Source organism: Puma concolor, chromosome A2, assembly GCF_028749965.1.
Source record: "Puma concolor isolate L17-30 chromosome A2, mPumCon1.1.hap2, whole genome shotgun sequence".
Taxonomy (NCBI): domain Eukaryota; kingdom Metazoa; phylum Chordata; class Mammalia; order Carnivora; family Felidae; genus Puma; species Puma concolor.
Genome location: NC_141668.1, coordinates 154,374,346 through 154,392,331, shown reverse-complemented (window position 1 = coordinate 154,392,331; position 17,986 = coordinate 154,374,346). Strand labels below are relative to the sequence as shown.

General features: G+C 42.3%; 1 protein-coding gene and 1 long non-coding RNA gene across 12 annotated transcripts in view; one reads left to right on the top strand and one right to left on the bottom strand.

Annotated features, from left to right (window-relative positions):
* MAP4 (microtubule associated protein 4) overlaps positions 1-17,497 on the bottom strand; it is a 195,779-nt gene extending 178,282 nt beyond the window's left edge. For 4 of the 11 annotated variants that reach the window (XM_086698326.1, XM_086698330.1, XM_086698332.1 and 1 more), the window contains exon 1: positions 17,319-17,490. The gene's annotated coding sequence lies outside the window, so the exon portion shown is untranslated. Of the gene's footprint in view, positions 1-16,460; positions 16,497-16,743; positions 16,951-17,318 lie in introns of those variants that run through there. The other 7 variants (XM_086698331.1, XM_086698333.1, XM_086698335.1 and 4 more) reach the window with 5 other exon arrangements.
* Positions 17,171-17,986, top strand: part of LOC147583616 (uncharacterized) — a 58,436-nt gene continuing 57,620 nt past the window's right edge. The window contains exon 1 of the long non-coding RNA XR_015248403.1: positions 17,171-17,644. This is a non-coding gene — a long non-coding RNA (uncharacterized LOC147583616). The remainder of the gene's footprint in view (positions 17,645-17,986) is intronic.

Here is a 17,986-nt window from a genome sequence, read left to right as displayed (position 1 = left end):
TAGGTATCTGACTATGCAATACTGATGTCACTATTGTGAAAAGCAGATGTTGTTAAAAGTGAAATTTTGGGGCACCTGGGTGGCTCAGTCGGTTGAGCGTCCAACTTCAGCTCAAGTCATGATCTCACGGTTTGTGAGTTTGAGCCCCACATCGGGCTCACTGCTGTCAGCACAGAGCCGGCTTCGGATTCTCTGTCCCCCTGTCACTTTGCCCCTCCCCCACTCACACTCTCAAAAATGAATAAACATTTATTAAAAAAATAAATAAGTAGGGGCACCTGGGTAGCTCAGTCAATTGGGTGTCCAACTTTGGCCCCCAGTCTGTGGGTTTGAGCCCCATGTCGGACTCTGTGCTGACAGCTAGCCTGAAGCCTGCTTCAGATTCTGTGTCTCCCTCTCTCTCCGTCCATACTCTGCTCACACTCTGTCTCCCTCTCAAAAATAAACATTAAAAAAATAAAGAAAAAGAAAAAAGAAAAAAATTTTAATAAATATAAATAAAAATTTTTAAAGTGAATTTTTTCCATCAAAATAGCAATTTTTTATGAGCAATTTTTTAATTATAATTCTCAATGCTAACAAGGGTCTGATGAGATGGTCTTTAAGTAAGAATGTGCAGTTTTCCAGAAAGAAATTTTGCAAAATGCACCAAAAGCCTTACACTTATTAAATATAAGTGTATTTACACTTATTAAATATAAGTGTATTTACACTTACACTTATTAAATATATATTTAAGAATCTATCACAATATGGAGACTTACTGGAATCTAATTGGGACCTTCACACATTACTGCTGTTAAGGTCAAATGGTGCATCCCATTTTATTTTACTTCTAACTTTATTTTATTTTTTTAATGTTTATTTTTGAGAAAAAGCATGAGCAGGGGAGGGGCAACAAGAGCAGAGGACAAAGGATCCAAAGTGAGCTCTGTGCTGGCTGACAGCAGCAAGTCAATGTGGGACTCGAACTCATGAACCATGAGTTCATGACTTGAACTGAAGTTGGAATGCTCAACTGACTGAGCCATCCAGGTGTCCCTGGTGCATCCACTTTTAAAAACACTTTTAGGGGGCGCCTGGGTGGCGCAGTCGGTTAAGCGTCCGACTTCAGCCAGGTCACGATCTCGCGGTCCGTGAGTTCGAGCCCCGCGTCAGGCTCTGGGCTGATGGCTCAGAGCCTAGAGCCTGTTTCCGATTCTGTGTCTCCCTCTCTCTCTGCCCCTCCCCCGTTCATGCTCTGTCTCTCTCTGTCCCAAAAATAAATAAAAACGTGGAAAAAAAAATTAAAAAAAAAAAAAAAAAAACACTTTTAGTCTGGTAGTTACTGAAGAGATGAAACAGAATTAATTACCATATAATCCAGCAATTCCATTCTTAAGTATATAATCAAGAGATATGAAAACATACATCCACACAAAAACTTGTACATGAATGTTTATAGTAGTATTCACATAGCTAAAAATAGAAACAATTCAAATATCAATCAACTTATGGATAAACACAATGCAGATATCCAGACGATGGAAAATTATGTGCCCATAAAAAGGAATGAAGTACTGATACATGCTACAAGATGAATCGACCTTGAAAACAGTATGCTAACTGAAAGATGTAGGTACAAAAGGCCACCTATTATAATTCTATTTACATGAAATGGCCAGAATAGGCAAATCTGTAAAGAAAGTAGACTAGTGGTGGCCAGGGGTTATGGGGGAGAAGGCAGGGAAATGATTGCTAATGCATACTAAGTTTCTTTTGGAGTGATGAAATATTCAAAAATTAGATACCAATGATGATAGAATGACTTAGTAAATATACTAAAACCAATGAACGTGTAAATTTTGTGTTGTGTAAATGATCTCAATAAATGTTTCTAAAAAAGAAAATCTATCATAATAAAATCTGAAATATAAACAGATCCTTATGCATAAAACAGCCCAAGATGAAAAACATGTCTTTATGCAATAACAAGGAAAAAATAAGTAAATCAGAACCTGTCAATATGATGCAACATTATGCAACCATTAAAGATTAAAGTTTTTTTAAAAAGTTTATTTCTTTGAGAGCGCACACGAGTGTGGAAAGGGCAGAGAGAAAGGGAGACAGAGAATCCCAAGAAGGCTCCACACTCAGCACAGAGCCTGATATGGGGCTCAACCCCATGAAACAGATTACAACCTGAGCCAAAACCCATATTTATTAAAAGCTATTGGGTCACCTGGGTGTCTCAGTCGGTAAAGCATCGGACTCTGGCTCAGGTCATGATCTTACGGTTCCTGAGTTCGAGCCCCACCTCAGGCTCTGTGCTGACAGCTCAGAGACTGGTGCCTGCTTCAATTCTGTGTGTGTCTCTCTCTGCCCCTCCCCACTCACACTATGTGTCTCTCCCTCTCTCCCTCTCCCTTTCTCTCTCTCTCTCGCAAAAATAAACAAACATTAAAAAAATGTATTTTTAAAAAAGCTATTTAATCTTTGGGGCACCTGGGTGGCCCCATAGATCACATCTTAATTAAATAGGGCAGACTTAATAATACAGGTATATCCCATATCCCTTTACTTCACTACTAGTGCTGAGAAATGGATTAGAGAAGGAACAATTACATGCTCTTGCTTTCTTCATCCATATAACCATGCAGCCTGTGGCTACTTTCAGAAATTTCTAATTTGGCCTAGCCACCATCGTTATCTTGATTGCTGTTGGCGCTAAATTTATTTTAGCACTAAATTTTTAACAATGAATACAGTAATTCTCAGCAACCCCATAATTTACATATATTATTCACCACTACCATTGCAATCTTCAAGAAATCACTTTAATAATATAAATTTGCTACTCTTCCCTTTTTTGAAGAAGAGAATGCTTTTTAAAAGCATTTCTTCATATCTACTAATGAAAGGTAGACAGAACAATAAAAATAGAACAGGTCAGATCCTGCCCTTTGACAGCCAATGTTTTGTCTTTCTTGTCTCTCTGTGATTTAGTGATAAGAAGGAAAATGAAAATGAGCAAGCTTAAGTTTACCCAAGAAATAATGCAAACACAAAATTACCAACATAACCAATCATATTGTCTTAAATACTCCTAGGTTCATGAATGAACAATTCTGTGAATGAGGACAGAACACATTTCCAGAACATGTATCCCATAGAGAATACATAAAACCAAATTAAGATTCCCATTCCAACACACAGAAGTTTATAATATAAAGTATTCTGGGGGTGCCTAACTGGCTCAGCTGGAAGAGCATGCAACTCTTGATCTTGGAATCATGAGTTTGAGCCTCACACTGAGTGTAGAGATTACTTAATTTTACTTAGCAAAACTAAAAAAAAAAAAAAAAAAAACCTGCAATCCCCATCGAAATACCACCAGTATTTTTCACAGAGCTAGAACAAACAATCCTACAATTTGTATGTGACCACAAAAGACCCCAAATAGCCAAAGCAATCCTGAAAAAGAAAAACAAAACCGGAGGCATCATAATTTTGGATTTCAAGCTATATTACAAAGCTGTAGTCATTAAGACAGTAGGACACTGGCACAAAAACAGACACAGAGATCAATGGAATAGAATGGAGAACCCAGAAATAGACTGAAACCTATATGGTCAACTAATCTTCAACAAAGCAGGAAAGAATAGCCAATGAAAAAAAGATGGTCTCTCCAACAAACGGTGATGGGAAAACTGGACAGCGACATGCAGAAGAATTAAACTGGACCACTTTCTTACACCATGAACAAAAATAAATTCAAAATGAATGAAAGACTTAAATGTGAGACAAGAAACCATCAAAATCCTGAAGGAGAAAACAGCAACCTCTTTGACCTCAGCCAGAGCAATTTCTTACTAGACACAAAACAAACATGAACTATTGAGACTTCATCAAGATAAAAAGCTTCTGCACAGCAGAGGAAACAATCAACAAAACTAAAAGGCAGCCTACAGAATGGGAGAAGATATTTGCAAATGACATATCTGTAAAGGGTTACTGTCCAAAATCTATAAAGAACTTATCAAACTCAACACCCAAAAAACAAGTAACCCAGTTAAGAAATGGGCAGAAGACACAAATAAACATTTTTCCGAAGAAGACATCCAGATGGCTAACAGACACATGAAAAGATGCTCAACATCACTCATCATCAGGGATATACAAATCAAAGCCACAATGAGATACCACCTCACACCTGTCAGAATGGCTAAAATTAACAATACAAGAAACAACAGATGTTGGCAAGGATGCGGAGAAAGCGGAACCTTATTAAAGAAAGGGGAATCCTCTTGCATTATTGGTGGGAATGCAAACTGGTGCAGCCTCTCTGGAGACCAGTATGGAGGTTCCTCAAAAAACTAAAAATAGAGCTACCCTATGATCCAGCAATGGCACTATTAGGTGTTTACCCAAAGGATACAAAAATACAGATCCAAAGGAGTACATGCACCCCAATGTTTATAGCAGCATTATCAAAAATAGCCAAACTGTGGAGAGCCCAAAAGTCCATCAACTAATGAATGGATAAAGAAGACGTAGTATAAACACACACACACACACACACACACACACACACACACACACACACAGACAGAGGAATATTACTCAGCTATCAAAAAGAATGAAATCTTGGGGCGCCTGTGTGGCTCAGTCGGTTGAGCGTCCAACTTCAGCTCAGGTCATGATCTCACAGTCCGTGGGTTTGAGCCCCACGTCAGGCTCTGTGCTGACAGCTCAGAGCTTGGAGGCTGCTTTGGGTTCTGTGTCTCCCTCTCTCTCTGCCCCTCCCCTGCTCATGCTCTGTCTCTCTCTGTCTCAAAAATAAATAAAAACATTTTTAAAAAAAATTTTTTAAATAAAAAAAGAATGAAATCTTGGGGTGCCTGGGTGGCTCAGTTGGTTAAGTGTCTGACTTCGGCTCAAGTTATGATCTCACAGTTCATGAGTTCAAGCCTAGCAATGGGCTATGTGCTGACAGATCAGAGAGCCTGGGGCCTGCTTTGGAATCTGTGTCTCCCTCTCTCTGCCCCTCCCACATTCATACTCTGTCTCTCAAGAATAAATAAACATTTAAAAAAATTAAGGGGTGCCTGGGTGGCTCAGTCGGTTGAGCGTCCGACTTCAGCTCAGGTCATGATCTCACAGTTCATGAGTTCGATCCCTGTGTCGGGCTCTGTGCTGACAGCTCAGAGCCTGGAGCCTGTTTCAGATTCTGTATTTCCCTCTCTCTCTGCCCCTCCCCCACTCATCCTCTGTCTCTCTCTGTGTGTCAAAAATAAATAAACATTAAAAAAATTTTTTGAAAAACACATTTAAAAAAATTAAGGGGCACCTGGGTGGCTCAGTCAGTTGGGCATCTGACTTCAGCTCAGGTCATGATCTCGCAGTTCATCAGTTCGAGCCCCATGTCAGGCTCTGTGCTAACAGCTCAGAGGCTGGAGCCTGCTTCACATTCTGTGTCTCCCTCTCTCTCTGGCCCTGCCCTGCTTGTGCACTTGCTCTCTTGCTCTCTCTCAAAAATGAATAAACGTTAAAAATTTTTTTTTAATTTTTAAAAAATGAATGAAATCTTGTCATTTGCAATGAGATAGATGGAGCTAGAATGCATTTGGTAAGTTAGATAAGTCCATCAGAGAAAACAAATACCGTGTAATTTCACTCATGTGGAATTTAAGAAACAAAACAGATGAACATATGGGAAAGAGGGGGGGAAAAACCACAAGAGACTCTTAATGATAGAGAACAAACTACGGGTGGACAGAGGGAAGTGAGTGGGAGTTGGGATGGACGGGTGATGGGTACTAAGGAGAGCACCTATTGTGATGAGCACTGGGTGTTGTATGTAAGTGATGAATCACTGAATTTTACTCCGAAACCAATACTGCACTGTATGTTAACTAGCTAAAATTTACGTTAAAAAAAAAAACAAAACCTTCTGGGTTAACAAAGTAACAAAGAGTAACTAGAGGCAAGTGTACAGAGGAGACACAGAAGTAAGAAGAATTAACTTTCTTGAACCTCAGGAAACATTTTATAATAGGTAAAAATAGTCTTAACAATACCCCACTTTTCTTCTGTGCCATTTTGCGACATTATGCTACAATGAACTCTACTACAATGGCATTTTTATCCCAGAGTTGTTAACTGACTATACATTTGGTAATAGGGGGAAGAAAATGAAATACAAATCACAGTCTCTGACTTCAAGGGGATCTTGATCCAGTGAAAAGCATATATAGTAAAAAAATAATGTGGAAATGCAAAGAATTCACACATACACAAAACTCTTAAAGATAATAAATTCAGCAAGGCTTGAAAAACACCACATCAATAAACAAAAATCAGTTGTATTTCTATGCACTAGCAATTAGCAATCCAAAAATGAAATTAAGAAAACAGTTCCATTTACCACAGCATCAAAAAGAATAAAATGCTTAGCAATAAATGTAACCAAAGTGCAAGCCTTGTCCACTGAAATCTATAAAACATTACTGAGAGAAATTAAAGAAGACGTAAATAAATGGAGAGATATTCCATGTCCATGGATTGGAAGACAACATTGTTAAGATGGCAATTCACTCTAAGGTGATCTATAAATTTAATGCAGTCCCTGTCAAAATTCCAACTGTCTTTTATGCAGAAATCGACAAGCCGATCCTAAAATTCATACAGAAATGCATGGGATCCAGAATACCCAAAACAATCTTGAAAAGAACAAAGTTGGAAGACTCACACCTCTTGATTTCAAAACATACTGGGGCGCCTGGGTGGCTCAGTTGGCTAAGCGTCCGACTTCGGCTCAGGTCACGATCTCACAGCCCGTGAGTTCGAGCCCCGCGTCAGGCTCTGGGCTGATGGCTCAGAGCCTGGAGCCTGCTTCCGATTCTGTGTCTCCCTCTCTCTCTGCCCCTCCCCCGTTCATGCTCTGTCTCTCTCTGTCTCAAAAATAAAAAAATAAAATAAAATAAAACGTTAAAAAAAAAAATACTATAATGTCTACATTATAGTAGACAAGACAGTGTGGTACTGGCATAAGACATGTAAGTCAATGTTTTTATTTATTTTTGGGACACAGAGAGACAGAGCATGAACGGGGGAGGGGCAGAGAGAGAGGGAGACACAGAATCGGAAACAGGCTCCAGGCTCTTAGCCATCAGCCCAGAGCCTGACGCGGGGCTCAAACTCACGGACCGCGAGATCATGACCTGGCTGAAGTCGGACGCTTAACCGACTGCGCCACCCAGGCGCCCCAAGACATGTAAGTCAATGGAACAGAATTCAGAGTCCAGAAATAACCCCCCACATCTAAGGTCAGGAGATTTTCAAAATGAGTGCCAAGACAATTCAATGAGAAAGAAAAGTCTTTTCAACAAACAGTACAAGAACAACTGGATATCCACATGCAAAAAAATTAAGAATTTGGACCTCTCCCTTACATCATATATAAAAAATAACTCAAAATGCACCAAAAACCTAAATGTATCAACTAAAACTATAAAAGAAAAATAGGCAGAAATCTTTGTGATCTTACAGTAGGCAAGAGATCCTTAGTTGTGACACCTAAAGCACAAGCAACCATGAAAGAAACAAATAAAATAAACTTCATCAAAATTAGAAAGTTTCTCTTTCTCTCCCTCGCTGAAAAGTAAGTAAAACTAAAAATTTTAAAAAACTACAAAGTTTTATGCTTCAAAGGATACTATAAAAAAATGAAGAAAACCCACAGAATAGAGAAAATATTTGCAAATCATGTATTTAATAAGGTACGTGTGTCTAGAATATAAAGAATTCTTATAATTCCAAAATAAAAACAAAGACCCTAACTCGAAATGGGCAAAGGACCTTAATACTTACTTCCTTAAAGGAGATCTACAAATAGGCAATAAGTACGTCAGTCATCAGGGAAATCAAAATCACAATGAGGTATCACTCCACACTCACTACGATGGAATCAAAAACATATAACAAATTGGTGGCTGCCAGAGGCAGAGGGGTGGTAGGTGGGAAAAATAGGTGAAGGGGGTCAAAAGGTGGTGATGATGATGATGATGATGATGATGATAGGAAGGAAGGAAGGAAGGAAGGAAGGAAGGAAGGAAGGAAGGAAGGAAGGAAGGAAGGGAGGGAGGGAGGGAGGGAGGGAGGGAGGGAGGGGAGAGATACTAATGAACAAGACTGGCCAGCGAGCAAAAAGTGACTAACAAATCTGGAGGAATCATTTCAAGTGCAAGCAGTAAAGAGTAACTGGGAAATATTTTGAACAACCGTAAGCTATTAAAATTCAGACACTACCCAGCACGAAGTCAAGGATATTGGCTGTCATAGCCATTTTAAAATAGGCTTTTTTTTCTATCGACAGATTAAATCTGGACAGGTTAAACTGTCTCAGTGTAAAGACACATTAATGGATACCGTATGTAATAAAAAAAAAAGTTTTTAATTTTTTAAAGACCTATAATAGCCAAGTATTTGTGAGGATGTAGAAAAACTGGACCCCTCATATATTGCTAATGGGAACATAAAATGGTATGGCCACTATAGAAAGCAGTCTGCAGTTCCTCAAAAGGTTAAATATAGAGTTACCATATGACCCAGTAATTCCACTCCCAGGTATATACCCAAGAGAAATAAAAACATATGTCCACACAAAAACTTGTACATAAATGTTCATAGAGGCATTATCATAACAGCTAAAAAGTGGAAACAACCCACTGATGAAAGAACAAAACACCCATACAATGGTGTATTACTCAGCCATAAAAAGGAATGACGTACTGATATGTACTACAATATGAATGAAGGATGAACCTTGAAAACACACTAATGAAAAAAGCCAGACACAGAAGGCCATATATTGTATGATTCCATTTATAGGTTACGTCCAGAATGGGCAAATCCATCAACAGAAATTAGACTTGTGACTGCCAGGGATGGAAGTTGGGGGAGGATGGGAAATGACTGCTTATGGGTTTGGGATCTCCTCTGGGGATGATGCAAATGTTCTAGAATCATATAGTGGTGATGGCTGCACAACACTGAATACACCAAAAACCAAAATGACTTGTATACTCTAACATGGTAAATTTTATGATGTGAATTATACTTTTTTTAACCTAGAATAACATATGCCCAAAGATATATATTGGTGAAAACACAGAAGAGGAATACTTGACCAGACTAAGAAAATGGTCAGAAAGGCTTTCTAAAGCTGATACCTGAGCTGATACCAAGGAAAAAAGTCTGTAAGTCTGTCTTGCCCCATACCTTCTCCCTTTCCCACTCCTCCTTAAATTCAGAAATCATTTACCTATCATCCAAAGGAACATTTATATGACCAATACAAACTATTTCAATGAAAATATGTTCTACCTATAAAAAAATGAACGAGGGTTCTTGAATTGTCCCAGTGTATTTCTATTCCTAACAGAGAAAATGAGTTAACCAAATGAACATCTGAATAAGAATTTCAGTTTAACAAAAACAGAGCTCAGAGAGAGGAGTCACTTTAGAAAGCAACATTTTTCTTAAGGGTCTCTAACCTCTACTCCCACTCACCACTATCCCCAATCTCCCTAAATGTTTCATTCTTTAAATTATATTCCCTAAGAGCTTTAAGTTTTTCCACAACAGTTTCAACATGTATGGGGGGAAGGGGAGAGATAATGAGATAAAAGGCATAACTATTTTACATGTGAATCATAAGTCAGAACCTATACTTTGTGATAATAAGCAATCATATAGCCTAACTTCAATCAATAATCAATAACTACCGTTAGAAATAACTAGCTGTGACTTCAGAGTTTAAGATGTGAAATATTTTAATTATTATTTTGCACACAAACTAGAGTAGAAACTGAGAACCAAACCTTTGAAAACACTTAAGTAATAAAAGTCAGAAGCAAGGAGAAAATAAAGTTAAGTTTTGTCTCTAATTACATACTACTAGGAACTGATCATGGCACTCTCTAGGTGAACATTTTCTTAACTTATTCAAATCAAAATACAGAAAGAACATATCAAAATTACAGATATAGGAAGGGTAACAAAGGCACAGGATAATAGAATCAGGATTCAAAAGTCTCCTTTGGAACAATAGACAGAAATTGGACTTACAGAAAGAAAATACGTGTAAAAAAGTCCAACACAGAATCAGAAAGCCAACCAATCAAGAATGAAGATTTGGGGGGCACCTGGGTGCCTGTCGGTTAAGCATCCCACTTCAACTGAGGTCATGATTTTGTGGCTGGTGAGTTCGAGCCCTGTGTCGGGCTCTGTGCTGAGAGCTCAGAACCTGGAGCCTGCTTTAGATCTTTGTCTCCCTCTCTGCCCCTTCCCCGCTCACACTCTGTCTCTCTCTCAAAAATAAACATTTTTTAGGGGCGCCTGGGTGGCTCAGTTGGTAAGTGTCCGACTTCGGCTCAGGTCATGATCTTGCGGTCCATGAGTTCAAGCCCTGCGTCTGAGCTGTCAGCACAGAGCCTGGAGTCTGTTTCAGATTCTGTGTCTCCCTCTCTCTCTGACCCTCCCCCGTTCATGCTCTGTCTCTCTCTGTCTCAAAAACAAATAAACATTAAAAAAAATTTTTTTAAGTAAACATTTTTTAAAAATTAAAAAAAAAAAAGAATGAAGATTTGGGTTAACACAGAGAAAAAGACCTAGAGGTGAGCTTACTGACAAATAAGTATAAGCTAACACTGAAAAGTGGATATTGAAAGAAAGAAAACAATTATTTTACTTATTTTTTTTAACGTTTACTTATTTTGAGAAAGAGAGAGTGCAAGTGGGGGAGGGGGCAGAGAGAAAGAGGGAGAGAGAGAGAATCCCAAGCAGGCTCCGTGCTGTCAGCACAGAGCGTGACGTGGGGCTCAATCCCACAAACTGTGTGATCACGACCTGAGCCAAAATCAAAAGTCCAATGCTTAACCAACTGAGCCACTCAGATGCCCTGAAAAAATTTATTTTAAGGCACCAATGATGAAAAAGTGGTAAGCTCCCCAAGGGAAGGGATCATTCTGAATTCCTTAATCACTTCATTTCTAGGGCTTAACACAATACCTGGATCAGACCATACGATCTGTAGCATGTCCACAAGTCGATGCCCAACATAATAAAAGGTTTAGAAAGCACATTTCATAAGAGGTGGCTAGAGGAAAAAACTGTTTAGTCTGGAAAAAACTTAAGTGAGACAAAATAATTCCAGAAAAGGAATTATACTTGCTGTCAACATTGTCAAAAGTTAAAAAAAAAAATCTAAAAACCAGGAACTTCTTTAATTAAAAGGAGCAATCCCACCAAGAAGGGATAAAGGAGGACCTGTAGTTAAGATACTTGATAGGAAGAGTCTGCTTTGCATGGGATCAAGCATAGCACTAGGAGTGAGACTAGGTCATCAATTCTAGCTGCCGTCACTCACTTCCTGTTTGGCCAAGGGCAAATGACATCACCTCTCCACTTAAGCTAAAAAACAATAATTTAAAATACCAATATTACAGGAGTATAATTTGAATTAGTTAACGATTGCAAAATACTTGGGAAATTTACTTTATGTGATAACGAAAACTGCATTTTTCTACTTTACACATACACTAAGGCTGAATAGTTAAATAAATCTATGATAAATAACAAGAACCAAGTTTCTCACTGTCAGAGAAAGAAGTTACAAAGAGGCAAGGAGAGGAATGCTAGAATAAACCTGTGGTACTGGACTAGAGTCAGAGAGACCAGTATGAGTGTATGTTCACATTCATATCCAGACAGATATGGAAATAAACACAAATATGTATGTACACCTGGGCCAGTACGCACACACGTATTTCCTAGCTCTGCCCTCTAGGATGGCCTAGAAGCAGTGACAGCTCAGCATTAGTGAGTACACCTAGTTCATTTAGAAACCAGATCCTCGTTTCTAAATATTTTCTTCCAATAAAAGAAACCAGGGCTCCTTGGAGAAATGGCTGATTCTAGGGCTGGGGCAGGGAAATACAAGATGAGACTGGAGCACCTTGCAGCATCAGGAAGTAAAAAGTGCTCCAAAAAAAAAGAAAAGAGGAACATATCAAAAACACCTAAGTGTCAAATGGCCAAAGCCAGAAGAATGTGAGCAACAACATACAGTATTACAACCCAAAGAAAAAAATAAATATTCGTGAATCCATACTGATATAAATGAGTAACTAAATAAACCAGGGGCAGGGGTAGAAGGGAGTGTACAATCTTTCTTACAGAAGAATTCCAAATAATAAATGTAGAAGGAATGAGGGAAATAGAAAGTCACCACTACAATTACACACTAATTGCTGCTGCAGGCAAATTTCACTGATGAATGCTAAAATTAGTGGATGAAACTCAGATCTTTGTATAGCCTCACAGAACCTCCCCCAAAATAGTTATGAATCACTGTGGGTGATTTGAACTCGGACACAAATTCTTTGACACTCATTCCTTCAAGAGGTAGAGCTTCAGTTCCTTCCCCCAGAAATGGGCTTGACTTGATGACTCATTTCTAGCTTCTAACAAATAAAGTAAGGAAATGGAAAAACAGTCACTTTAGTGAAACCAAGAAGATACTACCTTAATCAAATTATCAGGTTAACACCAGTAATAAGTCACATTGATATCAGATATCCCCTGATATGCAATATGATGTGACAAGAAGGGCATACCATCTCTGGTATTCTTCCCCAAAATGCACAACTTCAGGCTAATCATGAGAAAATACCAGAAAACCCAATTCAGGAACATTCTACAAACAACTGCTACTCTTCAAAGGTGTCAAGGAGAGGGGCGCCTGGGTGGCTCAGTCGGTTGAGCGTCCGACTTCAGCTCAGGTCACGATCTCACGGTCCATGAGTTCGAGCCCCGCGTCGGGCTCTGGGCTGATGGCTCAGAGCCTGGAGCCTGCTTCTGATTCTGTGTCTCCCTCTCTCTCTGTCCCTCCCCCGTTCATGCTCTGTCTCTCTCTGTCTCAAAAATAAATAAAAACATTAAAAAAAAATTAAAAAAAAAAAGGTGTCAAGGAGAGAAAGGCAAGGAGAAGCTAAGAAACTGTCACAGATTGTCAGAAACTAGGGAAATAAGACATCTAAATACAATGTGGTATCCTGGATCAGATCCTATAACAGAAAAAGAGCATCACTCTGGAAAAACTAGGGAAATGAGAGAAAAGCCTATAATTTACTTCATAATATGGAACTAATACTCATTTCTCTTTTTTAAGTTTATTTTTATTTATTTTGAAAGAGAAATAGAGAGCAACTGGGGGAGGGGCAGAGAGAGAGAGACAAAATCCCAAGCAGGCTGTCAGTGCAGAGGCCGAGGTGGGGCTCAAACTCATGAACCATGAGATCATGATCTGAGCCGAAGTCAAGAGTCAGACCCTTAACAAAAATGAGCCACCCAGGCACCCCAACTAATATTGGTTTCTTAATTTTGATAAATGTATCATGGTTACATAAAATGTTAAAATTAAGGAAAGCTAGATGAAGTTTTGTACTATCTTTACAACTCTTCTGTAAACCTAAAGTTACTCAAAATATTTTTTATTTTTTTAAATGTTTAAGTTTTTAGAGAGAAAGAGTGTGCATGCTATGTGAGCAGCAGAGGAACAGAGAGAAGGGGAGAGAGAATCCCAAACAGGCCCCCGTGCTGTCATCACAGAGCCTGATGTGGGGATTAATCCCAAGAACCATGAAATGACCTGAGCTGAAATCAACAGTCAACACTTAATCCACTGAGCCACCCAGGCCTGCCTCAGTTTCCTTCTCAAATGGACCAAATCAAATGAACCACCAAGATGACTTCCATTGGGTCAAAATGCTTCTCAAGATTTTCTTACATTTTAAGGAAACATAAAACCTGCACATCAACTAACCATGCTTAATATTTAAAAAAAGAAGGAGGGGTGCCTGGGTGGCCCATTCAGTTAAGTGTCTGACTGGCTCAGGTCATGATCCCTGCACTGGGCTCTGTGCTGACAGCTCAGAGCCTGGAGCCTGCTTCAGATTCTGTGTCTCCCTCTCTCTCGGCCCCTCACCTGCTAGCACTGGCGCTCTCTCGCTCTCTCTCTCTCTCTCTCTCTCCCTCTCTCTCAAATATAAACAAACATTTTTTAAAAAATAATAGAAAAAAAAAAAGAAGAAGGGGGTGCCTGGTTGGTTCAGTCAGTGGAGCATATACATGACTCTTGATCTCAGGGTCATGAGTTTGAGCCCCATGTTGGGGGCAGAGATTACTTAACATAATAATAATAAAAAAGGGGGGGAAAAGAAGAGGAGGAGAAGAAGGAAGAGAAGGAGAAAGAGGAAGAGGACAATGGAGAAAAGCAATGCCTAAATTTGAAGTGTCAACCTCACAAATTTAAAGAGATAAAAGACAGATCGCCAAATTCAAAAACAAAATTGGGAAAAAGAAGAAGACATTGAAATCAAAAAGAACTCACTCTCTCTGACTAAAGCTAACCCACCTAACCTGATGTAAGAAAGAGGTTCAAACCACACAAGTGCCCCTTCACACAGGGGAACACGTACTTCCATACATACCCCCAATCCATAACCGAAATAAATATCACAAGGCAGTATCTTTCCCAGCTCTCAAACCATTTCAAGCAAGCTTGGGAAACCTGTCCTACTCTCCCCTGAAAGCCAGAGTATGTAATTTAAAAAGTTTTCATACCCTCAAAAAAACAAAAAGTAAAAGATAGAGCTAAGCCACCTAAACATAATAAAATCCAGGTGCTTCCTTCACTGTCAAGCAAACAATGGAAAATGATGTTTACATGTAATGTAAGGTTATTTGTAATTTTGAGAATTTTAACACAGATAAATATATGCTGAGATGACAAATATATGAAGAGAATAACTTAAACACACACACACACACACGCGCGCGCGCACACACACACACAACTGAGACAAAGTGGGAAAACGTTTTTAGAATCTTCCCAGCACTGTCAAACATCAATATATGTGTTCACACAATTGGGAGAAGAAGGAAGACTCACTAGGTTTCAGTAACTTGATTAAAACATCCGCCTAAAGGGGCACCTGGGTGGCTTAGTCGGTTAAGCGGCCGACCTCAGCTCAGGTCATGATCTCGAAGTCCATGAGTTTGAGCCCCGGGTCAGGCTCTGTGCTGACAGCTCAGAGCCTGGAGCCTGTTTCAGATTCTGTGTCTCCCTCTCTCTGACCCTCCCCCATTCATGCTCTGTCTCTCTCTGTCTCAAAAATAAATAAACGTTAAAAAAAAAAAAAAATCCGCCTAAAAACATCCAGGGCCCTTAGTTCCCATTCTATAATCAACTGCCTTTTTATTACTGATTTGGCTGCCCAGAAATAAAGGAGGTGCCAGTGGATAATTAATTCCAATTGTGTACATGGCACTTTATACTTTCCATGTAAATAAACTGGTATCTGGTTTATCAGTCTCTAGTGAGATTACTTTGCATGAATAAATTCTCAAGCACTTGAGTCACCCCAGTGTGAATCAAAAATGTCAAGTTTCTGAACTACTGGGGGGAGGGGAGGGCAGAGAGGGTCAGAGAGACCTTGATATGGATGCCACTTCTGATACTTAACTATCTGTGTGACTCCTTATTCCTGTCAGTCTCAATTTCCCCATCTGTAAATAAATACCTACTAGTGCCCGGAAGATAGCAAGTGCTCAAAAGGTGACAGCTTTATTATTTTTAAGCCAAATGTGAGAGGAAGACTACCAGTGATAGAGAAACATTTCATTTGAAAAGTAGCCTGAACCATCAAACCACTTCAAGTTTTGAAAGACACCGAGGCGGGGGGCGGGGGGGGGGGGGGGGGGGGGGGGGGAATGTGCCATCCCAGAGAGGTGTGAGAAGAGCAAAGTTAAAAAGTTGCAAGTACCGGCTGCCTTGTACAGTTCTCGCTTAGCAACTCCAATGTTGTCTACCAAACACCCAGCCGGTAATAGTTAGAGCATGACAACTGTTCACTCTAAATCCATGTGCTCAGCTTGGATTCAGGACTGATTTATAAAAATAGCTGTTGCTGCTGCTCTTTGAATCTCTTTGAGCTGATGACTGGGCAGTGTTACCCTATAGGCCTAGAGCAGCTGTATTCCCTCACCACACCCATTTCTCTGCCTACCCGGCCGAGCTGACGGCACCCCCCCCCCATCTCTGCAGCATACTATTCTCCCTCTTCCTGGGCTGAGTGAGCAAATTACAAGCACAAATATCCCCTGATGCAATGCCACAACCATCCCTGGGAAAGCGCAGTGGCAGTTGCCAAAAGCTCAGCAGCAGGGAAACGGGCGGGAGACACACACACACACACACACACACACACACACACACACACACACACACACGAAACACTGCAATGCTATGCAGCCAGGGAGAGGGAATCGAGAGGCCCTAGGGAGCAATACTGTAACCGAACCAGAGGAGGGAAAGGAGAAAGGGGGTTTCCAGAAGAAAGCTGGGTAACACTAACCTTCCCGAGAAGCACGTTTCACCCCAGGTTTGGGTCCTAAAACACAAAACGAGGCGTAATCACTGCCTCCTCCGAAAAGAAGTAAATGCATTTAATTTACACGTTCCTGGGTGGAAGCAAAAACCCCAACGTTCCCCCACGGGGTAATTTCACCAAAAAAGAGTTCAGGCAACACACCAGCGGAGAACCTGGTCCAAGTGCTAAACCACCATCTCGGTTCGGGGTAACGTTTCCAACTGCCCCCTCCCGGTCCCAGTCCCAATCCTCCCATCCCCATACTTACTTCGCCGTCTCGCAGCCACACACTTAGTCCCCCAACCCAACGCTTAGTCGGCCCAGTGCCGGAGAGGACGCACGCAGGGAGCCTAGGCTGGGGCCCGGTTCTCCAGACCGCCCCTCAGCCCCGCCCGTAACCCGGGACTGGGCACGCTCTCTAGCTCGCATCAGCTCCACCTCAACTGACCCCCACAAAGCCTCACGGAACGACCTCTGAGTTTTCCTACGTCCCCGAGCCCCACCCAGGGCCCCAGACCGCAGCCGACCCTCGCTCCCCGAGCGCAGCCCCATCCCGAGCCCGAGGCGTGCCGCTCAGCCCCACGCTCCAGACGCCCGAAGCCGGTCCTCTCAGCCCGCTCGGCCCCAAGGGGCCCCGGGATCGCGCCCCGAAGCCTAGAAAGATCACGCCCTCAGGCCCCCTGCCCTCCCGCCCCCGCGTCCCGCAGGCCCGCGGCCACCGCCCTTCCCCGCCCCGGGCGGGCCTTGCGGGGTCCCGGGCAGCCGCAGAGAGCGGCTCGGGCAGCCCCCGGGAGAATGGAGAGGCCGCCCCTCCGATCGGGCCCCGCCTGTCGCCGCACCTACCCGCCGCCGCCGCGTCGGAGCCGAAGCCGGAGGGAGCCGGGAGAGGGCCGGGAGGAGCCGGGAGGAGCCGGGAGAAGTCGGGAGGAGCCGGAGCCACCGAGCAAGCCCGTGGGGCGGGGCGCAGGGAGGCGGCCGCTTCCTCGTCGCTCTCTTGAGGGTCGGCGCGGGGGCGGGGCGCCGCCACCGCCTATCCCGCGGGCGCCGCGGCTCCGACCAATAAGCGCGGTGAGGGGGCGGGCGGAGGGCTGTGGCAAGCCAATGGGCGCCGGCCCCGCCGCCTCGACCTCGCAGTGGTAGCGGCGCGAGCGAAGGGCCGTTGGGGCGAGGTACGCATGGGGGCTTCAGACTCCCCTCTCCCGCCCGCTAGGGCCCGGGCGGCCGGCGGGCACAGCGACCGCCGCCGCTGTCCTGTGCTGGACGTTGCTTTCTTTCAGAATTTGGGTACCTGGAACTGGGAGGATGCGAGCAGCCGGGCACACGCGGCCGGGCCCGGGTCTCCCCGCCCGCGGGGCCTGCGGGCTCTGTGATGTAACCTGGGAGGGGCGCGGGGCGGGGCCTAGGGCGCGGGCCAGCTGGTCGCGGGAAGGAACCGCAGGGGGACAGGGACGCGGGTGTGGGGCCTCTCCAGGGCTGCGCTGCCACCAGCCACAAGTGACGTTGCTGGTTCA